Genomic DNA, 24,639 nt, shown 5'->3' on the forward strand with positions numbered 1-24,639 from the left:
GATTCTCATTCCATTACACTCGGGGGGCGGGGCGGGGGGGGATGTGATAAATTATTAACTACCTAAAATTGTTGCCGTGAATAATAAGGTGGTCAGCGAGGGCTTCCATAAATACACAAAATCAATCCTATGAAGATGCCGCCACCTACAACCGTATACACAGCCCTCCCTGCTCACTCCTGAGGCAACCCCGGGGCTGTCTCCACCCTGACTACACCTCCTCTTCCTGAACTGGTGTCAGTGCTGAGAAATGAAATCTGAAATCCTGAGAGAGGCATGGAGTTTTCTGAAGGGGACGTCTGGCTGGGAGCAGGGCCCTCAGCCCACGATGTCACCACTGACGCTGAAACGGGGAACCCCAGTGCAGTCCTGACGGCGCTGTGCCTCATCGCTCGATGTGTCCCACTCTTTGGGACCCCGTGGACTGTAGCCCACCAGGCTCCTCTGTCCATGGGATTCTCCAGGCAAGGATACTGGAGCAGATTACCATGCCCTCCTCCAGGGGATCTTCCCAACTCAGGGATTGAACCCGGGTCTCCCGAATTGCAGACGAATTCTTTACTGTCTGAGCTGCAGGGGAAGCCTCACAGGCTCTGTGAACTCTGGCCACTGGCCCGAACTCTCCCAGACTCTTCCCAAGGCTGACTGTGTGACTTCCACCAACGCTGTTTTGAAAAAGGTAAGAGAAAAGAAACTTGAGTTTTCATGTGTAAAACAACTGAGCATTTACATCTTCCCAAATATTTCTAGAACTCTAAGCCAGTAATGAACTCTAATCAGTAATAAAAAAATTACTGATAAACAAAAATTAGAAGCCACTTTCTTAGCGCCACAGCTAAATAGTTCTCCCTTGTGGACCCCAAGGGCCCTGAGGCTTCTCACTGCAGTGAAAGTGAAGGTGTTAGTCGCCCAGTCCTGTCAACTCTCTGTCCTGCATGGACTGTGATGCTGTAGGCTGACTGTCCGTGGGATTCTCAGACAAGAGTACTGGAGTGGGTTGCCATTCCCTCCCCCAGGAAGCTTCCCGACCCAGGGATCAAACCCAGGTCTCCTGCGTTGCAGGCAGTTTCTTTACCATCTCAGCCACCAGGGAAGCCCACTCACGGCAGCGATTCCCACTATTTTGTCCCAGGTGGCACTTTCTGCCATGGCTACTTGAACTCCTTTTCAAGAAGAATGCAGCTCTCCTGGGAGAGGAGTAGAGAAGACCAAGAGACTGTCACATCCCATCCTTCATCACGTCTTCCTGAACATGGAAGAAAAGTTCTTCAGGAGGGAACCCTGAGGATTTCTCCCAGCTTCACCCTAAACCTGGAATCCATACCTCTTTGCACTGGGTTCATGGTGTATTTTCTACCCAAATATATCTCTGTTGTTACTGCAACTACCTTCTCTACCACCACAACTCATCCCCGTAACCATTAGTAAAAGAATATAGATCATCTCTATGAGAATCAGCTGATAAATCCAGTGGGCAAAAATTCACCTAGCTAGATGACTGAAGCTAGCTTCGACCAAGCACATCCAAGATTTCATCGACGGGAAAGGAAACAGGCCTTGGTCCAGATGCCCCACTGTCTGTTTGATGTCCATGAGAAGAGCATTCCTCATGGTCTTGAAGGATTCTTACTCAAAATGGCAGCAGGATAAAGAATACAAGGAAGCAAATATCACATGGGCTCCCAGGACTTGGTGTAGAATATAACGTGTCAGAAGGAGCAGAATCGCACACGCGGTGGTGTGGAGCAGAAACTGCAGAGCATCTCTGCCTGGCAGGAAAGGAGATGAATGCCAAAAGCAACTCAGCTCTGAAGCTGCCAACAAAGAAGGCTCTGTAAGTGAACCCCAGTTTACAAGAGAGAGCAGGAAGCAGTTTGTAGTCTGAATGGAAACTAGTCTGCACGACAATGAACACGTTCTCTGTATAATGTTGGTCCTAAAACTAATCATTACTTCACATGAAAATGAAGGAATTTGGTAATACTTACTCAACATCTCCCCCAACTTTACTTTTTTTCATTTTTCTGTGACTACTAACAAATAAATGGTTTTTAATTAAATATGGTATATTACTAAAGATTATCAAGTTATGGCTTAAATTTATAACTTAATTTGCTACCTTGAAAAAAATTAACAGCTGAATTGAGGTTTACACAATTCAAGGAAAGCAGGGAGGGAGGGAAAGAGAGAGGGGAGAGACGGGAAACAATCCACTTGTCTGAAAATTGCAGAATGGTAATCTATACAATGGAATATTTCTAGAACCATTAAAATCATTTTCACAAAAAAATAATCTATGTCATGGGGAAATGTTCATGATACAGCAAGTAAAAAATCAGGAAATAATACATTGTAAGACAATTTTTCTAAAACAAAATAAAAATAAAACAACTTAACCCTGGTAAAAATACCCCAAAATACTCACTTTTTCCCCTTGATGATATGATAGAAGAATTTTTATTTCCTTTATATTTTTCTGTGTGTGCATGCATGCTAAATCGCTTCAGTCATGTCCAGCTTTTTGCAACCCCATGGACTGTAGCCCTCTGTCCATGGGATTTCCCAGGCAAAACACTGGAGTGGGTTGCCATGCCTTCTCCAGGGGAGCTTCTTGACCCAGGGATCGAACCTGCAGCTCCTGCACCGCAGGCAGATTCCTTACTGCTGAGCCCCCAGGGAAGCCCGTATTTTTCTGTATTTTCTACAGTACATGCATGTAACTTTTACGTTCAAAAAAATAATCGTATTTTTAAAAGACTATCTCAATCATAAGACTTAAATCATAAGGATTTAAGCATGTAAAAAGATAAGGTAAAGGATCAGAGAGGTAGATATTGGCCGTGACCTTCCAAGTTCCATCCAGGGTATGACCCTGGAGATGACCCCAGCTGATATTAGGGGTAAGAGCAGCAGGCTGTCCCTGACTGATGCTATTTAGGATTCAGATTAGAACCACCTCTTCATCTGGGGGGGTTCATTGTTGCTGAAAAGTTCTCCTGAAATTCAGTTGTATCTGAATTAAGTGGGTAAAATTTCTAACCTGTGATTATTCCCTAATCTTGCCATGTCTTATGATTTTATGCAAGGATTAAGATAGGCTTTACAAGCCTAGAGATAAATCCATCCACCTATGGACACCTTATCTTTGACAAACGAGGCAAGAATATACAATGGAGAAAAGACAATCTCTTTAACAAGTGGTGCTGGGAAAACTGGTCAACCACTTGTAAAAGAATGAAACCAGAACACTTTCTAACACCATACACAAAAATAAACTCAAAATGGATTAAAGATCTAAACGTAAGACCAGAAACTATAAAACTCCTAGAGGAGAACGTAGGCAAAACACTCTCTGACATAAACCACAGCAGGATCCTCTATGACCCACCTCCCAGAATATTGGAAATAAAGGCAAAAATAAACAAATGGGACCTAATTAAACTTAAAAGTTTTGCACAACAAAGGAAACTATAAGCAAGGTGAAAAGACTGCCTTCAGAATGGGAGAAAATAATAGAAAATGAAGCAACGGACAAAGAATTAATCTCAAAAATATACAAGCAACTCCTGCAGCTCAATTCCAGAAAAATAAATGACCCAGTCAAAAAGTGGGCCAAAGAACTAAACAGACATTTCTCCAAAGGAGACATACAGATGGCTAACAAACACATGAAAAGGTGCTCAACATCACTCATTATCAGAGAAATGCAAATCAAAACCACAATGAGGTACCATTACACGCCAGTCAGGATGGCTGCCATCCAAAAGTCTACAAGCAATAAATGCTGGAGAGGGTGTGGAGAAAAGGGAACCCTCTTACACTGTTGGTGGGAATGCAAACTAGTACAGCCACTATGGAAAACAGTGTGGAGATTCCTTAAAAAACTGGAACTAGAACTGCCATATGACCCAGCAATACCACTTCTGGGCATACACACCGAGGAAACCAGATCTGAAAGAGACACATGCACCCCAGTGTTCATCGAAGCACTGTTTATAATAGCCAGGACATGGAAGCAACCTAGATGCCCATCAGCAGATGAATGGATAAGGAAGCTGTGGTACATATACACCATGGAATATTACTCAGCCATTAAAAAGAATTCATTTGAACCAGTCCTAATGAGATGGATGAACCTGGAGCCCATTATACAGAGTGACGTAAGCCAGAAAGATAAAGACCATAACAGTATACTAACACATACATATGGAATTTAGAAAGATGGTAATGATAACCCTATATGTGAGACAGCAAAAGGGACACAGATGTAAAGAACAGACTTTTGAACTCTGTGGGAGAGGCGAGGGTGGGATGATTTGAGAGAATAGCATTGAAACATGTATATTATCACATGTGAAACAGATCGCCAGTCCAGGTTCGATGCATGAGACAAGTGCTCGGGGCTGATGCACTGGGATGACCCAGAGGGATGGGATGGGGAGGGAGGTGGGAGGGGGGTTCAGGATGGGGGACACATGTACAACAATGTCTGATTCGAGTCAATGTATGGCAAAAACCACTACAATATTGTAAAGAAATTAGCCTCCAATTAAATAATATATAAATTTTTAAAAAAAGAAAAAACAAACCAAAAAAATAAGATAGGCTTTACAATTGTAGAAGCTTTGTCTTATAACAAGACAGTCAGACAGGAAGACAGTGCCTATCTCTTTATATTGCATGGAAGAAAAATCCAATGAAGATATCTGTCCCTCAGGATGAAGAACAGAGAAATTAATCAATCTTAAATTTTCTCAAAATTTTTCATCTTCGTTGACTGTTCAACTATCCAAGGCCCTTTGTTTGCTCTATTAGATCATAAATCTAATTTAATAGCCAGCAAAACCTAAGCAATTTTAGGTCCAAGTGGACTGTTTACCAGTTTTCCTTTAATTAAAGATGATTTTCTTCTTAAAGGAGACTCCTGCTTCTGATTTTACATTTTCTTTCTCAAAGAGGGAGCTGATATTGTTTCTACATACAGCTTACATCCTGGCAGCAGCAGTACCCAGCTTTACCAGACAGTAGCCTTCAAGCCACAGTGTTCAAGGTGCTGGAGGCTCCATTTTCATAGGGAATGGGATCTGGGTTAATATAGCATGTCACTGAGGCTGCGGAGGGCTAAGGATGTTTCTAGAGGACTTCTCAGAACTATGTGGCGTTAGTATCTCTGCATAGAACTTGTCCCCCCAGCCTACCCTTCAGAGCACCAACATTTCTCCAAAATCTGGCATTTGTCGCCCTCAAGGTTTAGATTCCTATTCAACATTTATCTGTGTTTTCCCAATATCTAATAAAACTCATTCCCTAAACAGAAGCATATTGAGCATCTCCACTCTGCTCAACAGACACTGTGATAAGTGTTGGTTTGAAGGCATTGAACAAGACAGACCCAGCTGCCATTCTCAGAAGAGTTCATTCAATAGGGAGAAATAGATTGGAAGAATACTTAAGCCCAATTTCAGTCAGTGTGAGATCAGTGAGGAAAATCAAGCACAGTAATGAAATAGCAAGCTACGGGGGCAAGAGCTTAGGTTGGATGAACAGGGAGGGCTCCACTGAGGAGGAGGAATTGAAGCTTAAATCTCATACAGAGAAGGAGCTGCCATTAAGAGATCAAGGGAGGTGAGCACCAAGAAGAGAACTCCAAATTCAAAAGGACTGAGGCAGAGCAAGCTTCATTCATGAGAGGAACAAGCAGGGAGCTGGTCTGGCTAGCGTCTGGGGAAAGGAGGGCCAGACAACGTCAGAGGGGTGGACTGAGGCCAAGTCGTGCACGATCTTGTAAGAAGGAAGCTCGCATTTTATTTTAAACATGGATGGGAAGATGCCAAAGCTGTACTATCACTGTCTGAAGAAGCTATCATCTCATCTATAAAACTTAGGAAGGACGATTCTGGTCTGTACCATTTTACTTCACGGCACCCCCAGCCCTGGGATTTCCTAACGGACACAGCTCCAGGGCATCTGAAGGTCTTAAAGATGCCCAAAGCCCCTCAGTAGCTTCATGAATTAGAGGCAAGCCAATCAGTCCTTCTGTATTCATTTTTCATCTAAAGTAGTTGTGCTTTCCCTTTATTTTTAGAAGATATCACAAACTTTAATTGTGGTTAGAGAGAGTATTGGAGAAGGCAATGGCACCCCACTCCAGTACTCTTGCCTGGAAAATCCCATGAACAGAGGAGCCTGGTAGGCTGCAGTCCATGGGGTCGCTACGAGTCAGACATGACTGAGCAACTTCACTTTCACTTTTCACTTTCATGCATTGGAGAAGGAAATGGCAACCCACTCCAGTGTTCTTGCCTGGAGAATCCCAGGGACGGGGGAGCCTGGTGGGCTGCCATCTATGGGGTCGCACAGGGTTGGACACGACTGAAGTGACTTAGCAACAGCAGAGAGAGTATAGCCAAGTTCCACATTCCCGACTGCCTCCACAAGTACCCCCAAGCTCAATCTCAACCCATTCCCACCTGTCCTTCTCTGAAACCCACCTCTCCACAGCATCCTGCATCCAAGGACCAACAAATTCACTTCTCTAGTTTCAAAAGCCAGGTATTTCGGAATTATCTAACACCTTGCACACCCTCACCTCCTATTTAATCCTCACCAAGTCTTTATAAACCTCAATTCCATCTGCTTCTCTCCAGCTCAGCCACCATCATACAGCAAGTATCTCTGAACTGGCCTTCTCACAGTCACTTTTGTTCTCCTGTAATACACCACAGCCTGAAAGGTCTTAAAGACGCTCAAAGAGCTCTGCAAGAGCTTCTCGATGTGCTTAGGACAACTACTGAGCCAGCCTACGAGGCTCCGTGTGGTCAGGCCACGTTACTCACTCTAGACTCATTTGTATATCCGTGCTCCAGCCACCCTGGCCCCAATCCATTCCTTAAATCATCTCGAGGTCTCTGCCCTTATTTTCACAACCCCTATCTTTGCTTCACTTGGTTAATGCCTACTGATTTTTAAGATCTCACCACAAACATCACTTCCTTAGGAAAGCTTTCTTGGGTTTCCCTATTTGATTTTCTCACAGCTTGTGTATTCATTTAGCACTTATGAAAACAGAGGAAACACTGCACAAAACTAATTCAATTGTTTTTATTTCGAGTCCTGATACATGCGCATTTTAGCAAACTTAGGTTACCTGATGAGTAAGGAAGGACTGAAAGGAGTAGGAACTCCAGGTTGTCTAGTCTTTCCTTTAAGTCATCATTCTCAGTGTAAGCAGCTGGCTAATGAAGGGAAGTAACACAAGTGAAAATGGGCAAGATAGACTTCTCTGGTGTCTGACATTTCTTAGAATGCTATTGCTAACTCCCATCACTCAAAGCAAGTTCTGGTTCAAATGCAAAGTGTGGCTTCCTGGGTGGGGTTGCCAGAGTTTGCAAATAAAAAATGCAAGACATTTAAATCTGGATCACAGATAAATAACAAATCATTTTTCAGTATAAGTACATCCCAGATATTGCACGGGACAGACTGTATCTTAGGGCTGTTGTTGCTCCCTGCTTCCTCAGTCCTAAGTATAACCTTTTTTTTTAATTGTGACAAAATACATGTAACATAAAATTTACCATACCAACCATTTCCATGACTCAGTTGCATTAACTACATTCACATTGTGCAACCATCACCACCTAACATCCACTGAATTATTTTTATCTTGCAAAACTGAAACTCTAAACCCCTTAAACACGAACTTCACTTTCCCCTCCCCAAAGTCCCTAGCAACCACCATTCTGCTCTGTGTCTCTATGGCTTTAGCTACTCTAAGTGCTTCAGATGATTTAATCATAGAGGTTTGGGTTTGTTGGGTTTTTTTACAGTATTTTATAGACAGGCTATTTCAGTTAGCATAACGTCTTCAAGGTTCCCCTGTGTTCACCAAGTGTATGTCAAGATTTCTTTCCTTTTTTTGTAAAAAAAAAAAATTTAATCTTTTTTCAGCTTTATTGATGTATAATTGACAGAGATTGTATATTTCAAAGGTGTACAATGTGATGGTTGCATGTACGTATACACTGAAATGATCACCAAATCAAGCTAACTGGCGTTCATTACCTCACAGAATTACCTAGCCTCCTCCCGCTCTGGCGACCACCTGTTTGTTCTCTGTATCTATGATTCTGTTTCTGTTTTGTTATGTTTGTTCCTCTATTTTTTAGACTCCACATATTAGTGAAATCATACCATATTTGTCCTTCTCTGTCTGACTTACTATCTGTCTCACTTAGGATACTACCTTCTAGGTGCATCCATGTTGCCGGCAAGATTTCATTCTTCTTTATGATTAATATTCTGTTACATATACCTACCGTGTCTTCTTTCTCCATCTGTCTATCAGTGGACACTTAGGTTGCTTCTATGTCTTGGTCATTGCACACAATGCTGCAATGAACCCAGGGGTGCACACATCTCTTTGAAACAGTGCTTTTCTTTTCTTTGAAAAAGAGCCTGGAGTGGAATTGCTTTATCACATGGTAGTTCTATTTTTAATTTTTTGAGGAAACTACATATTGCTTTCCATAGTGGCTACACCAGTTTACTTTCCCACCAGCAGTACGCAAGCAGTCCCTTTTCTCCACATCCTCATCAAGACTTGTTTATTGTTGTCTTTGGGTGATAGATTCTGAGAAGTGTGAGGTGATATCTCATTGTGATTTTGACTTGCATTTCCCTGATGATGAGCGATGCTGAGCATCTTTTCATGTGTCTTGTGGCCATTAGTAAGACATTGGGGAAATGTCTATTCAGGACCTCAGCGCATTTTTCAATCAGATTGTTTGTTTTTTGATGTTGAGTTGTATGAATTCTTGGCATATTTTGGATATTAACTCTTATCAGATATATTGTTTGCAAATACCTTCTCCCATTAGTAGGCTACTTTTTCATTTTGTTGATAGTTTTCTTCATTATGCAAAAGCTATTCACTGTGATATAGTCCCATTTTGTTTCCCTGAGGAAATAGATCCAAAAAATATTCCTAAGATAAGGTCAAAGAGCATACTGCTTACATTTTCTTCTTAGAGTTTTATGGTTTCAGGTCTTACCTTTAAGTCTAATCCATTTAGAGTTTATTTTTGTACCTGGTGTGAGAAAGTAGTACAGGTTGATTCTTTTGCATATAGCTGTCCAGTTTGGGGGTTTCCCTACTGTATAGCTTCACTGTATTTTACCTTTCCTTTATATCATTCATCAAAGTTTGTGAGTATATTTTAAATTGAATTATTACATTATTCAATCAAGCTTTCCTACAAGTCTATGAGCTCCATGAGGATAAGGGTGTTGTCTTAGTTAACCATCACCATGATCATCTAATGCTGAGCTGAGCACCTGAGAGGTATTCAACAAATATTTGTTGACTGAATGAATGGATTGTAACATCCAAGACTGCAATTGCATTCACATTCTATGCATAGCACAAGCTAGGTGCTATGGTGATGTGAAGGAACTAAATGTGACCCTACCCTAAAGAAGATCTGGAGATGAAAACTGACAGTAACAGAGAAGGTGTGAGAAGCACATGAATAACAGAAGCAGCCAGAGAAGGGAGAGATTAATTCTCTAAAGGAGATGGAGGCAAAGTTAGGAAATACGGTCTGAATCCCCAACTTTCATCTAAGCTTTCTTCAACCTCCTAACAGATTTTACATCCTACTCAATCCTTTAGCTTTCCAAAATGAAGATCTAATTCTTTAATCTATTAATTTGTATATTGGACCAAAGTATATAAAGGTGAAATGGAAATGAAATTATCACTTTCATTTTCAAACCTGATTAGTCTTTCTTCTCCATCCAAAGCTGCTTGGAATGCTATCAGAAGATCTCAACACCAAGATCTCTGCTCCAACCTTGCTGTGTGTGTTAGTCAGCTCAGGCTGCTGTAACAAAATACTATAGACCAGGTGGTTTAGACAACAGACATTTATTTTCCCACAGTTCTGGAGTCTAGAAGTTCAAGATCAGGTTGCCAGCATGGTCAGGCTCTGGTAAGAACTCTCCTCCTGGGCTGTCGATGGCCACTGTAGGGGAAATTCACTGCTTTTACCTCTATCCTCACATTCTCAGCACTTCAGATACCAGATACTTGGGGCTTTTTCCCTGACCAGTTTTCTGACCCCACCTGAGTGTCCTACAGCTCAATTCTGACAATAACTGGGGGAGTTACCACTAACCCCAGAGGATAAAGATTCAGTCCTATAAGACTGCCTCCCTCCTTAGATGTCAATCGCGAGTAGTAGGTCCCCAGGTCACTACCCACACCTCTGTCTGACTTGGCTATAAATCATGTCTCCCCACCTCCATTTCAGGTTTGAGAATTTGCTAGGGTGACTCACAGAACTCCAAAAACAGTTTACTTACTACAGCCCATTCAGTATAAGTGGTATTTTAAAGGATAAAAATGACCTGTCAGATGAAGAAATACATAATCACTCTGGAAGCGTCCTTCCCTGTGAAGCTGGGGTGTGCGACGCTCCCAGCATGTGGGTTGTTCACCAGCCTGGAAGCTCTATCAACCCTGTACTTTGGGGACTTTTATGGAGGCTTCATCACATAGTAAAAAAGTAAAGTCACTCAGTCGTGTCCGACTCTTGTGACCGCATGGACTGTAGCCCACCAGGCTCCTCTGTCCATGGGATTTTCCAGGCAAGAATACTGGAGTGGGTTGCCATAGGCTTGACTTATTAACTCAACTTCTAGTCCTTCTGCCCTCTATGGAGAATGGGGGATGGAGCTGAAAGTTCCAAGCTTCTAGTCATGGCTTAGTCTTTCTGGTGACCAGCCCTTACCCAGGAACTCATCAAAATTGACCTTATTAGAGCAACAGATACTTCTATGGCCTGGTGAGATTCCAAGGCATTTTAGGAGCTCTATGCCAGGAACCAGGGGCAGATACAAGTAAATTTTCTATTATTTCACATCTGTTTTTTCCCCTGTGTCCTCACATGGTGGAGAGAGAGAGAAAGCGATCAGGCTCTCTGGTGTCTCTCCTTACAAGGACAGTAATCTTACTGTACCAGGGACCCAGCCTATGAGCTCATTTAACCTTAATTACGTCTCTGTAGTCCCTATCCAAATATAATCACTTTGGCAGTTAGGGCTTCCACATATGAATTGGAGGGTGGGGAACACAATTCAGTCCATATTTCTGTGATCTTGATCAAATGCCAAACTACTCTGGTCTTCGTCTTCAACCAGAGCCCACAAGCTTCCTGTTTTTGTGTATAAAGTTTGATTGGGTTGCAGCCATGCCCAATCATTTACATGTTGCCTATGGTTGTGTTTGCACTTCAGAGGTATAGTTGAATAGTTGCAACAGTGATCTATCTAACAGCCTGCAAAGGCTAAAACACTGACGACCTGGCCCTATGCAGAGAAAGTTTGCTGACCTTGCACTTTGGTGATCCCTCAGGACTCTTTCGGCTTTACCATTCTAGGATCCTATTCATGCCTTCGACCTGGAATAACTTTTAGTTCAAGCCTTCAGGTTCCGTAAAAAACATTAGTGACCTAATGGCTGTTTTAGTGAGTATTAAATGCTTATACCAATAGAGATGTTTTCTTTAATCTCACACTGTAGCTAACCTCTGCACTGTTATTAAGTGAGCTTAAGTAGACATGGAACGAAGTCCTTCCACATAGTAAATGCATTTTATATCTCCATAGCCAAAGACATTCCCGCTAAATCATTGTTTTAGGGGCTCTGTTGAGTGCCTAATGTAGCGAGAAAAGTCAGAAGTAGCAGTGTTCTGGCCTCACTGGTTTCCCCTCTCTGCTCTTGTATAGCCCCTCTAATCTGCACCACACAATCTGGCACTGTTTTGAACTGCTTTCTAGTTACATCATGTGTGTTAGCCTTGTATCCCACACTAGACAGCCAGCAGCTTGGGATCAGGGATCATGATTTCTGAATCAAAAAAGCACAGAATTATAGAATTAAAGAGCTGGAAGAGATATTAATCATCATAATCCAAACTTCTTGCTTCACACATGAATAAACTGAGGCTCAGACCAAACAAATAGCTTATCTTACTTCTCGTTAACTGCCATAGTATTTATCAAGTGCTTGATTCAGCATTTCTGTGTGGCAAGGACTTGCAAAATGATTAGAGAAGGAAATTTCCTGGGCCTTGACTTGAAAGACTTCTGGCGGTATGTTCTAAGAAGCAATCTAAACTCAACATTTTCATGTACCTCTAACACGGCATTTTCTAACATGTAGTCTGTGGAACACCAACCCCAAGAGATACTTCAAGAAACTATGGTCTGATAGTTAAGTAAGTCTGGAAAAGGCCTCATACTGCATACCTGCCTGAAGAGCCATATGCACGTCATTACAGCAAGGCTCTGAGCAGCTCTGAGGTGAGCGTACCTGATTTACACCAAGATGCACAAACTCCTGGCAACAGAGCAACTTTTTCTTCACAGAATATCCATCATCTTCTCAGAAACACGGGGAAATATACAGGACAGACAGAGGCGGACAAATGTGGAGTTTGGCTAAACCAGTGGATAACTGCCCACTCTCTAATAACAGGTGAACTCTCTCAAGTCAGGCCAGTACACTGAATAGATTTTCACTCCCACAACCTACATACAACTGAAACACTGATGTTCAGTTCAAAGAAGGCAATTATCTTCTTCTCAAAATGAGTGCAATAATATCTTTCCAATTAAAAGTAGAAGCCACTCTATTGGCACCCTGCTAAAGAGTAAGTTGAGTTGACGAAGACAGCTATCAGTAATAACCGTGGGTGTCAAATGGTGAAAGTAACAAATTAATGGAATATTTTTTGAGAGAAGCAAAGGTCTATTTAGGAACCACATGTAGCTTGCTCTTCAGGCTTGGTCACAGTACTAGTAAGTTGGTGTTTAAAACACTCCCAGAGACTCCCACTGCTGGCCAAGACCGGATAGCAGGGACCAGATTTACCTTCCCAACTAAATCAAAAAGTGGACAAGTGTATGAAATAATAATTTTCAAGGCATAGGACATAGGCAACAAATAACAATGATTCCTGAAACACAGAAAACAAATGAGGTGAGCCGTACAATGGATCTGGCTTAGTGCCTTGAAAAAGCTCCATGCCACAACACAGAGAGAGGGAATCCTAGCAGAGCCCGTAGACAGCCTGAGCCAGAGAGAGCCGGGGTATGGGGAGACCCAGACAGCCAGAATTCGTAAGACAGAGCGTCGGAGAGAAGAGGCATGAGACATAACTGCAGAAATCTGAAGACACCACCTGGAAAGATTAAAGGGAGCAATGCCCAGCTGTTCCCACCATCCAGATTGGAAAACCTCATGGCTCATGGGGCCCTGGGTAGAATGACTTGCAGAGAAGTGACTTGCACTGACAATAGGGAATAATTGTTTAGTTGCCAAGTCATGTCTGACTCTTTTGTAACCCCATGGACTGTAGCCAGAGGGAATAATTAACCCAAGACTAAATGCTGCCCTGCTCCTCAAAATAAACCTTAAAAGCAAGACCCTGAAAGAACAAATATTTTCAAGTAAGTTAATTGTTCCCATGAACAAGGCTCAAGAATATTAATAGTTATACAAAAATATCCAGTGTATAACACAGTAAAATTCAATGTCTTCTATTCAAACAGAAAATTACCAGATATGCAAAGAACCAGAAAAATACAACCAAAAATGAGGACAAAAAGCAAATTAGAATTGACACAGATGTTAGCATTAACAGATAAGACATTAAAACAGTTATTACAACTGTGTTTTGTATGTTTAAAATGTTAACTAGAGACATGGAAATATAAAAAGACCCAAATTGAATTTCTATAGATGCATATGACAATGTCCAAAATAAAAAAATCATTTGTGAAAACAATTGGAGTCATTTTTCTAAATCCAAATCTCTACAAAATCAACTGCTTAATTAAGATTAAGAAAGCAATTGCTGACAATTTTCAATTTACCAATGAGTTTACAGATTCCCAGAGTTTTACTTGGTCAGACCTACTGTGGAATTAAGAACTTATTGCCTATGAAAACAATGCTCTTATTTATTGATTCACTCAGCAAACTTCTAGAAGATTGCCAATAATATTGATTCCTTTGAGGATTCAGAGTATGCAGGACATTGTTCCTATATACAAAGAGTATTTTATTAGAGAAGATAAGCAAAAAACAAAATTAAATTAAAAATATATATATAATATATGTTGATGTATGTTAAGTACTAAGAATATCATTTAGATCAGTGTTCCTTAAAATTTGGTCTATAGCTAGTGAGCACCCCAATTCCCTAGGACTTGCTTAAAATGTAGACCCTTTAGTCTTTCTCCACTCTCCTGAACCCAGATCTCTGGAAGTTATTTGTAGAAACACCAAAGTTTCAAGGTAATGGCATAAGTGATACAAGCAATATACGCTAGAAAAAAATTTTTTTTAGCCTCTTTCAGCTGCTATGGTCAGGGAAAGGTTTAGAAATTCAGAAATTGATTAAAAGAATTTCATTACATGGAAACTGAAACTCAAAGCATTTTATGCAAGGATTTGACTTCTGAATAACAGAGTGCATGCGTGTGTGCTCAGTTACCAAGTCATATCTGACTCTTTACAACCCCACGGACTGTAGCCCACCAGGTTCCTCTGTTCATGAGATTTCGCAGCCAAGAATACTGGAGTGGGCTGCAAGGATCTTCCTGACCCAGGGGTCAAACCCACATCTCCTGTATTGGCGGGTGGATTCTTTACCACTGAGCCACCTGGGAGGCCTGACGGACAGAGTAAGGAATTCCAAAAATCCACTCCTCCCATAAAAAAGCAATGAGAATACTAGCAAAAATTGTCAAAATTATCTTTTTCAGGACTCTAGAAATTAGCCAAAAGTTTTTAACAATCCAAGGTGGGTTTATTCAAAACAGTAGCTGAATCCCCATAAAAAACAGGGAGTTTTGTTTAACTAGCCCTATTCCCATTCCTCTCTCCCTTGCTCTGCAATGATCTTGAAAACCAACAGCCTTGCAATCACAATAGTCGTGAACACCAGCAACCTAGAAACCGTTAGAAGGGAAAGATTGAATTTGGGGCTTGATTCAAAAGCCCATTCCACTATTTGACCTACCTGGAACATCCCTAAAAACCCCCCACTTTCAAGGTTCATATTTATTCCTCCTGATTCAGAGCTCATTCAGCAAAAACAGCCTTTTCCCCTTGAGTTACTTTTCAAAAACAATCAGCAGCAATTGCTTAATATTAGCTCGCTGAGGCAGCAATAACAGCTGGGACAAATGAGATGCTCACCAAAAACTTAAGGGGAAAAGCTGGAGAATGGGATGTCCAGAGGGAACTGTGAAGGGTTGTAGCTTATTTTTGTATATTTAGAAGGTCTTTTGCAGGACTGGGTATAATTCTCACCTCCGGCTGACCATGAAGCTCTGGACAAGCAGGAAATAAAGACTAAGGTAGTGTTGTAAACTGTCTGCCACAGCATTAAAAACATTTCCTGACACACACAAACACACACACACACGCACACACACACACCCTTGCCAAAGCTTTAAGATTTATTAGTGCAAAGCATTTAAGGGAATCTCTGTCTTATCATTAACTGACCACTAAGCTAACTGAGCAGAGACTGCAGTGACCACACACAACAAAGAATACAGGCTTTGCCGAATTAGTTCAGGAAAGTCACTAAACCAGAAAACAAACAACAGCAACAAAGCCACGGCAGCAGCAACAACCAAAACAAACAGCAAAAACAAATCCAGGTGAGGACGTGCAGGGAGTGGAATCTGACCTCCAGAATTCCTATATTACATTATTTTAAATGTCCCAAATTTAACAAAAAATTATGAGACATGCAAAGAAACAGGTGAATAAGGCCCATATAGGATGTGAGGGGCAATAAATATCAGCTGTTCCTAAAGTAGCTGTGTATCAGAATTACTAGACAAAGACTTTAACTTAGATTAAGATGTTAAAAGAACTAAAGAAACTTATGTCTATAAGAGTAGAAGAACAAAGTCTCACCAAAGAGAAAATATCAATAAAAAGACAGCAATTATTAAAAAGAAACAAAATTATTGAGTTGAAAAGTACAATAACTGAAATGAAAAATTCAGTAGAACACTTAGCATATTTGAGTATACAGAGGAAAGAATCCATGATCCTGACAACACAACAATTGAAATTATCCAGTCTGACAATACAACAAAGCTACAGTAATCAAAACAGCACATTGGCACAGAAACAGACACAGGGATCAACGGAAGATACTAGAGAGACCAGAAATAAACCCACACACCTACAGTCTATCAACTTTCAGCAAAAGACACAAAAATGAGAAAAAAGTCTCTTTAGCAAGTGGTGTTGGGCAAGTTGGACAATCTCTTGTAAAGCAGTAAATTTAAAACACACCCTCTTACCATACACAAAAATTAAATCAAAATGACTTAAAGATTTAAACAAAAGACATGACACCATAAAATTCCTAGAAAAGAACATACGAAAAACACTCTCTGATGTAAATCATACCAGTGTTTTCCTAGGTCAATCTCTCAGGGTGATAGAAATACAAACAAAAATATATAAAGGGGTCCTAATCAAACTTACAAGCTTTTGCACAGCAAAAGAAACCATAAGCAAAATGAAAAGACAACCTACAGAATGGGAGAAAGTATTGGCATACTATAAAACTAATAAGGGCTTAGTTTTCAAATATACAAACAGCTCATATAACTCAAAAGGCCAATCGCAAAGAAAGGCAAAACCATAGCCTTGACTAGACGGACCTTTGTTGACAAAGTAATGTCTCTGCTTTTTAATATGCTGTCTAGGTTGGTCATAACTTTCCTTTCAAGGAGTAATAGGCAACCTATCTGAAAAATGGGCAGAAGACCTAAATAGATATTTCTCCTAGTGGAGAAATACAGACAGCCAACAGGCACGTGAAAAAATGCTCAACATCGCTAATTATCAGAGAAACGCAAATCAGAACTATAACGAGGTACCACCTCACATGAATCAGAATGACCATCATTTAAAATTCAACAAATAATAAATGCTAGAGAGGGTATGGAGGCTACACAGTTGGTGGGAATGTAAGTTGATGCCATCACTGTGGAAAGCAGAATGGAGTTTCCTCAGAAAATTGAAAATAGAATTACCCTATGATCCAGCAATCCCACTCCTAGGCATATATCCAGACAAAACTCTAATTCAAAAAGATACAAGCATCTCTGTCTTCATAGCAGCACTCTTCACAATAGCCAGGACCTGGAAACAACCTAAATGTGTATTGACAATGAATGGATAAAAAAGATATGGAGAGAAAAGAGAAGGTAAGAATATTTGTAAAAATAACAGCCAATAGTAAAGGAAAAAATAAACATTAATCAGATCCAATAAACTCAACAAACTTCAAGTGGAATAAGCTCAAAGATATTCTCACCCACACACATCACCATCAAATTACTGAAAGCCAAAGTATTCTGTACAGGGCAGGAGACAGTAAGGATCTGGATTAGATATGCAGAGTTCCAGGATAAGCACGAGAAAGCACAGTTTAAAAAGTTCATTTGGGATTAGGCTCCCAAAATAGCACCAGCTTAAAGCGATAAAGGCCTGAACCAAACCAGCAGCATTGAAAAATGGAAAGGAAGGAATAAAATAGAACATTGTAAAAGCCACATCAGTAGACCTAGACACTGATGTCATTGGCAGTGTGTATGGGGAGCACTCAGAAATGACCCATGTGTTCAAGTCTCAGTCACTGCAAGATGGCAAAAGTAAAGAAATCAGGAATGGTTGGTTAGAAAAGGAAAGAAAATATATGAAGAGTGTGACTTAGGATATGTGGAATCTGAAGCCCTGAACAGAAACAGAAACCACTGTAGTAAGGGATTGAAAAGTTGCAACTGAGAGAGATGGGAAGGGCTGCAGTCCTGGTTTACGCCTACCGCCCTGATATCACATCCAGTTTAGCATTTGTGCCAGGCAACAGGGTCCCAATTTGGGTAATATATTGTGTGACCACATTATCTCTGAGGGAGAAAGTAAAAAGATGGGCTAAAAAGCTCACAGCATAGAACACTGGGAAATGCCCACAGATAGGTGAGAAGAGAAGGAATAAAAATGAGTCACGGAAACAGGAAAACAGAATCAGAGAAATAGGAAAGTATCTTCAGAGAAGAGAACAAGGTGCATGACTGGGGGAAGATGGTCATCTTTGATGTGATTTTTCAGAAACCCCAGGAGAGCAGATTCCATCAGGTGGATTATGAAACGTCCAAATTTTTTTACTTTTGTCATTCAGTTCAGCTCAGTTCAGTAACTCAGTCGTGTCTGACTCTTTGCAATCCCATGAATCGCAGCACGCCAGGCCTCCCTGTCCATCACCAATTCCCAGAGTTTACCCAAACCCATGTCCATTGAGTCAGTGATGCCATCCAACCATCTCATCCTCTGTCGTCCCCTTCTCCTCCTGCCCCCAATCCCTCCCAGCATCAGGGTCTTTTCCAATGAGTCAGCTCTTCGCATCAGGTGGCCAAAGTATTGGAGTTTCAGCGTCAACATCAGTCCTTCCAATGAACACCCAGGACTGATCTCCTTTAGGATGGTCTGGTTGGATCTCCTTGCAGTCCAAGGGACTCTCAAGAGTCTTCTCCAACACCACAGTTTAAAAGCATCAATTCTTTGGTGCTCAGCTGTCTTTATAGTCCAACTCTCACATCCATACATGACTACTGGAAAAACCATAGCCTTGACTAGACGGACCTTTGTTGGCAAAGTAGTGTCTATGCTTTTTAATATGCTGTCTAGGCTGGTCATAACTTTCCTTCCAAGGAGTAAGCGTCTTTTAATTTCATGGCTACAGTCACCATCTGCAGTGATTTTGGAGCCCAAAAAAATAAAGTCATCCACTGTTTCCACTGTCTCACCATCTATTTCCCATAAGGTGATGGGACCAGATGCCATGATCTTAGTTTTCTGAATGTTGAGCTTTACGCCAGCTTTTTCACTCTCCTCTTACACTTTCATCAAGAGGCTCTTTAGTTCCTCTTCACTTTCTGCCATAACAGTGATGTCATCTACATATCTGAGGTTATTAATATTTCTCCCAGCAATCTTGATTCCAGCTTATGCTTCATCCAGCCCAGCATTTCTCATAATGTACTCTGTATGTAAGTTAATTAAGCAGGGTGACAATATACAACCTTGATGTACTCCTTTTCCTATTTGGAACCAGTCTGTTGTTCCATGTCCTGTTCTAACTGTTGCTTCCTGACCTGCATACAGGTTTCTCAAGAGGCAGGTCAGGTGGTCTGGTATTCCCGTCTCTTTCAGAATTTTCCACAGCTTATTGTGATCCACACAGTCAAAGGCTTTGGCATAGTCAATAAAGAAGAAATAGATGTTTTTCTGAAACTCTCTTGCTTTTTCAATAATCCATTGGATGTTGGCAATTTGATCTCTTGTTCCTCTGCCTTTTCTAAATCTAGCTTGAACATCTGGAAGTTCACGGCTCACATATTGCTGAAGCCTAGTTTGGAGAATTTTGAGCATTACCTTACTAGCGTGTGAGATGAGTGCAATTGTGTGGTAGTTCGAACATTCTTTGGCATTGCCTTTCTTTGGGATTGGAATGAAAACTGACCTTTTCCAGTCCTGTGGCCACTGCTGAGTTATCCAAATTTGCTGACATATTGAGTGCAGCACTTTCACAGCATCATCTTTTAGGATTTGAAATAGCTCAAGTGGAATTCCATCACCTCCACTAGCTTTGTTCGTAGTGATGCTTCCTAAGGCCTACTTAACTTCACATTCCAGGATGTCTGGCTCTAGGTGAGTGTGAGTGATCACACCATCATGATTATCTGGGTCATGAAGATCTTTTTTGTACAGTTCTTCTATGTATTCTTGCCACCTCTTCTTAATATCTTCTGCTTCTGTTAGGTCCTTACCATTTCTGTCCTTTATTGAGCCATAACAGAAGAAAGGAACAGAAAATGAAGGCGTTATCATTCCTTGCAGTCTGGAATGGCCCTTATTTATTGAGTGTAAATACACCTGACCACGTGGATTCAAAGGCAGCTCTGCCACCAATTCTGTTACTTCAAGCAAGTTGTCCGACCTCTCTGTTCTTCCACTGCCTCATCTATAATAAGAATAATCATATCATTGTTGTAAGGTTGAGTGTACACAAGCAAAAGTGCTTAGAATAGTAAGTATACAAGTGACACTTACACAAGTAATAGTGCTTACTATGTGAGCACTCAATTATTATTTGCCTAGTATTATCTGAAGCTGCCTAAATATCCCACAAATAAATGAAATCAGAGTCAACATAATCTGCTGGAATGGTGTTGAAAAATAAAGATCAAGAAGATGAGAATGCTAGAATTCTACAGAAGGCAAAATTAAAATAACTAACATATCAAGATCATGGTTAAGGGAGAGACTCCTAAAACCAAAGAAAGTTGATGGTGACTGGTATGTGATAAGGATGAAGGGAAATCTGGGTAGGTGTCAGGGAACGTGAGGGGAAGAACCCAGCAAGCTAAATGATGAACTCTCCAATATTCCTATATAACGAAATGCCCTAGTTATCCCCACAGGTCTGGGAGATCATATTAAGACAATGTATTACAGAAAAGCACTTGCCAATTATGCACACACAAGGAAACCAGAGAAAGATGCAAAAATCTTCTTTGCTTTCTCATAAAGTCATCTTTCAGTTAATTTAGTCCACCTCAAATAAACCGCCTGAAGTTTCACATTGTCTTTCTGGATTTCTTCCCTCTTCCATCTCTCCCTGCACCACCTCAACTCACGGGTCCTTTTCTACCCCCTTCCAAGTCCCAGCTCCACCCAAAAGGGGCAATATTCCCATATAAAGAGACTCCAGGACCTTCTAATCTTTCTCAATTAACATTGACAATGTCTTAGAGTAAACCTGTCTGACTCTTTGTGACCCCACGGACTAAAGCCCACCAGGTTCCTCTGTCCATGGGATTCTCCAGGAAAGAACACTGGAGTGGGTTGCCATCTCCTCTTCCCGGGGATCTTCTCGACCCAGGGGTGGAACTCACGTCTCCTGCAGCTCCTGCATTGGCGGGCAGATTCTTTACCACTGCGCCACCTGGGAAGCCCAGAGCAAACTTACTACTATATTAGCAAAATCTCTATCTCTGCATTTGAATTTAGAAAACACATACCTAAGATGAGAAAAGGAACAGAAGGGGGCAGGGGCAAAGAAGGTCCTGTCCTGTTAGGTAATCATTTTAAACACAGAGTTGGTCCCAGCCTCCAGAACGGTGTCTAAACATGATCGTCCCCTAAGGAACTTCGGATGGATGAATAAATGAATAAATACTAACCTCAATGTAAAACATGACTGCCTTGAACAGTAATGAGTGCTGGCATCTATGATAGTCTTTCCTGAACTTTTCGTTTGCTAACTCACAGTTAGACCTAACTGCACTGAGTCCCAGCATTTCTCACTTCCCTGTATCCACACCCTTGGCCAGCTGTCTTCTCACCTTGACGCTGGGCATGGCCATTTGATCTGCTTTGGAGAATGAGAGAAAGCAGTCAACTGGACTGAGCAGAAGCTTAAAAAGGTGCTTGTATATGAACTATCATGAACATGAGAACAAGCCTGAGCTAACCTAGTGGAGGAATGTAACAAACACACAGGAAGGACGGATGACGTGTCCCTGTCAAGGTCATCCTAGGCCCACCAGCCACCAGCCTACCCACCAGCTGATCACATCATTGAGATCAGCAGAACCACCAAATTCATGAAATATAATAGTTTCTGTTTGAAACCACAAAGTTTGAGGTCATTAAGCAACAATGGCTAAATTGTAACAAATCCCTCCCCCCACCCCCGACTGCATTAGACCGACAGCCCCACTGCACCACTCTGAAGCGGGGAGGACCATTTACACCATCATCTATGTTGTGCAAGGCAGGGCCTTTCAGGCTGCACACAGCAGCACCGCTGGGGGAGCACCAGAGTAAATCAAACCCTCTCTCCCCTGCTTGCCCTTCACCTTTAATGACAAAGGGAGAAAGTGAAAAGAAAGTTAAAGGTAGCCTGAGCTACCAAAAATAACTGCATATTGCAAAAGGAACCATTTCGCTTGACTGAACAGTTCAAACAAATTTCAGCTCCTGAGCATTTTAAACACACAGAGAAAACAATATAAATAATGTATGTGTGTGTGTGTATGTGTGTGTACATACATACTCATATGTATATATCTATATGGCTGTTAATGAATCATTTGCAAGGGACATTTTGAATGTAAAACGGTGTGAATTTCTTTCTGGCTTTCCAGGCACAAGTGCCATCAATCTCTAAACCCTGACACCAGGCAGTTCATTGTTTTTCAAATTTATGACATTTTTCAGTCCATTGTTTTTAAACTGTCACCCTCAGTGGGTAGCTGGCACAACTCATTGCAACTCTCATCTCCCACTGAGCTCATCGCCCTAGGAGTGATGTGCTAGCAAAATTTTCAGTTGACTGATCTCCAGGATGGCAAACACTCTCTGTGTGCTTCCTCTGATGACATCATTAGTTTTGTCCTCCAACCTTATCCAGAACAGAAATAATTAAGATTGTGATTGTCCATCCCAAACACAGATAATGAAAATGAAGGTAATTGAAAATAGAACCAGTCATTCTACTCAACCTCTTGGTGGAATAGAAGACTAACTCTCTCCCAGACATCCCAATAGTTTTATGTGACCGTTGCAAAACGTCTGTAATATTGCAGGGTCTATCTGGTCTATTGAGAGACTATTCTGTATCTGGTTCTTTGCTGAAACAGGCTTATTTTGATCTGTTGGATTTTCTCATTTATTTTATGAAATGCATACCTTATGCACTCAATTCTCATCTCAGGAAACAGTCTGATTTCTCCCAGAGTTCTCAAACTAAGTACGTGGAATTCCGTGCATGTGGAAGTCAGATTCTCCCCTTTGTCCTTGGTTGGACATTAGGGTGGAGTATGTGCCTGAATGAGCTTGCCAGGTGACTCAGTGATAAAGAATTCACCTGCCAGGAAGGAGATGCAGGTTCAATCCCTGGGTTGGGAAGATCCCCTGGAGAATGGAAATGGCAACCCACCCCGGTATTCTTGCCTGGGAAATCCCATAGATAGAGGAACCTGGCAGGCTACAGTCCACGGGATCACAAAGAGTTGGACACGACTGAGCGACTGTTAGGTAGTTAGAATAGAAAAAAGGAGTTCAAAATGGTGGTGACTAAAAGACAAAGAAGGGAAAAGCCCATGACAATAGAACAAAGGAAGGTGCAAGGACCGGAGTGAGGACCTCAGGTAACAACATCCCTACTGGCTAGCCCAATTTACATAGGGCAGGCCCAGGAGGAGGAGGAAAAACATATAAAAAGAGGAGCCAAAATTGAGCCAGGGGCCTCTCTTCTCTTCTCGTCTTTTGGGTCAGCATGCCCTGATGCTTCAAGGATATATTTTCTCTTACTTTCTAAATAAAATGGAGCTATAACACTGGTCCATTTGAGGGCTGTAACGCTGGTCCATCCATCGCTTCAGATTTTTGTCACAAGACAGAACCGAGAATATTACACATTCCCCCAACACTAATAAAAAACAACATGTGCCTGAGTAGAGGAATCAGAAAACCAGGATCAGCTGCTTCCGCCCCAAGCAGGGGGGCAGCCTGCACAGGTCACAGTCATGTCTGATCCTCAGACTCCTTAGCAACGAAACAAGGGCTTGGATGATCTCCAAGGCGCTGAGAGCTTATGTATCGGGTTGGGCAAAAAGTTCATCCGAGTTTTCTCAACAGATCTTACGGAAAACCCAAATGAACTTTTTGGCCAGATCAATATTATCCACAGATTTTTGTGATATTTCCATTCACTTTTCTAGAGAGCATACACTTATTTCAACTTTTATGGCATTTCCAATCAATATACCTCCTTTTTTTAATTGTTTGCCTGGATAAAATTTTCATGAGTATATTTTTAATTCCCCCTTCAATCTTGGGGTTGAAAGTATCTGAAAAGTAATTGTGCAACTCACTCATTCAACAAACATTTAGTGAGCACTTATTTTGCACCAGGCCCTAGGCTAGGGAAAATAAAATGCAAGTGATTATAATACTGATGTTCCTAATTATTTATCTTCAAAAACACTGAGTGGGAGACTTGATCTCAGCCTCAACCCAAAGTATACATCTAGTCTAAGAAAATGTTTAATTCAAAAGATCACTATGTTATCCCAGACCCAAGAAGAGACTAAAACCTTTTGCTAACATGGTATTGGCAACACATACCCTCCAGCCCATTTTAAAGAGATAGTGTGAAAGTGATTTGAGCTCTAAAAGTGTGTTAGTTGCTCAGTCGTGTCTGACTCTTTGCAACACTGTGGACTGTAGCCTGCCAGGTTCCTCTTCCCATGGGATTCTCCAGGCAAGCATACTGCAGTGGGTTGCTGTCTCCTTGACTTGTCTAGCCAGGGCCTGGTACAGTAGGGAAGAACTATTGTAAGTTTTATCTTCCTACCCCTCCTTCCTTTCTTTCCATCTCTTTTTCCCTAAAATTAACCTGACTTCTCTCTCACTCTTCCTACCCCAGCTGAACTCAAAGGGTACATCACTGAAGGAGCAAGATC

The 24,639-nt window shown here is 41.4% G+C and overlaps 1 pseudogene; it reads left to right on the forward strand.

The window, feature by feature from the left end:
- Positions 1-276: 276 nt before the first annotated feature.
- Positions 277-24,639, forward strand: part of LOC122678990 — a 50,303-nt pseudogene continuing 25,940 nt past the window's right edge.

Source organism: Cervus elaphus, chromosome 3 (assembly GCF_910594005.1).
Source record: "Cervus elaphus chromosome 3, mCerEla1.1, whole genome shotgun sequence".
NCBI classification, from domain to species: Eukaryota; Metazoa; Chordata; class Mammalia; order Artiodactyla; family Cervidae; genus Cervus; species Cervus elaphus.